The sequence below is a fragment of the Etheostoma cragini genome, chromosome 9 (assembly GCF_013103735.1).
Source record: "Etheostoma cragini isolate CJK2018 chromosome 9, CSU_Ecrag_1.0, whole genome shotgun sequence".
NCBI lineage: Eukaryota > Metazoa > Chordata > Actinopteri > Perciformes > Percidae > Etheostoma > Etheostoma cragini.
The window spans coordinates 22,679,518-22,681,081 of NC_048415.1; positions in this window are offsets into that span (position 1 = coordinate 22,679,518).

Sequence of the window (1,564 nt, forward strand, 5' to 3'; positions counted from 1 at the left end):
TTATTATTATTATTATTATGTCGTACATAGGCCAGTGGTGGAAGACTTTAAATACTCAACAAGTAAAAGCCATATAAAGGACTTCCGGCAAAATGTACCTAAAGTATTATAATTAAAATGCAGAAACGTCTCCTCAGAGAGTTACGATGTTTAATGTTATTATTATTGATGCACACATTTTATTTTAATGTAGCTAATCGATGTAGGTTATGTAAATTACAATACATCATATGTATCAGAAATGTTAGCTATGTAAAATCTTAATCTATAATAACTTTCATATAAATCTAGTGGCCACGGAGTAAAAAGTACTAGATTGACTGGACCTACAAAGTAGCATGAAATACTCAAGTAATATTAGAAGTTACTCAAAGTTGTTCTCAATAGGGCTACACGTAGTAAATTACATGTACTTAAAAGTAGGCTACTTTCCACCATTGGCAGTGTCAACATTAGCCTAAATGGCGGGTTTCTATGGGAGCCCAGTGCCAGACTAGTTACTGAGAACGTGGTGTGCAGATGCCTCGTCTGAGACATTCCTTTGCAGAGGGGTTGTCCCTCTAGAGTCTGCCGCTTCACAATCTGATTGGCATCGGCCAGAGCTGGCTGCTTGCTTATTGGCTCCTGCCAGTTCACTGAAAACGGAGCCCTCCTAGTGGCCTGGTGGTCCTACGCAATACTTTCCTTGGAACACTAGAGAGCAGTAGCCACTTCCACAAATGGCAGTCCTCTACTCTACTGTACTGTACTGTACTGTACTGTACTGTACTGTACTGTCCTGTTATTCCTAACATCCGCCTGATGACAAGTCAAAATGTCTTTTCATGATATCCGTTTCTCCTCTCTGAATATTTTGGACATTTTTCTGGGGGCATTGTAAAGAACGGGTGAGACAGTGTCAAGGGTCATGTTGTCAGCGGTCAAACAGTGTTTATGACTACAGTCTGTGTGGGGATGCACTGTTTTTCTGTGTATTAGTCAAAGATATTAAGATGATGCATGGCTTTCAGTTCAACATGTCTTCAACTATATGAATGACCACATCTGTGACTAGAAGGCCGTCTGAGCGCTATTCAGATCTTAAGTTGTTAAACTGGTGGCATTTTGTCCGGACATATAATTCATTCTCAACGGGATTTCCATCTGGAAGCCAGGTTGGAAGCATCAATGAAGAAATCGTCTTTAAGCCTGATATCACACATATGCGGTTTTGAAAAAACATCTACATTTCATCTTTAAGAAAATTGATTTTTCATTGACTTTCAAGACATTGGCATGGAAGAGGGGCTTGAATTTTTTTAACTACAGATATTAAAACTTTTTGGATATCATTGCTGACTACGTAACAAAATAGGCTAATGTGTGGCATTCATCTTCACAAAGAATAAGGAAATGCCAATAATCACTTTGCAAGGGTTGGTTAAATTGCACAAAGTGAAGCATGCTGGGACTAAACTAGTGTGACAAGTACAGTGGTGTGAAAAATTGTTTGCCCCCTTCCTCATATCCTGTTCCTTTGCATGTTTGTCACACTTAAGTGTTTCGGAACATCAAACCAATTTAA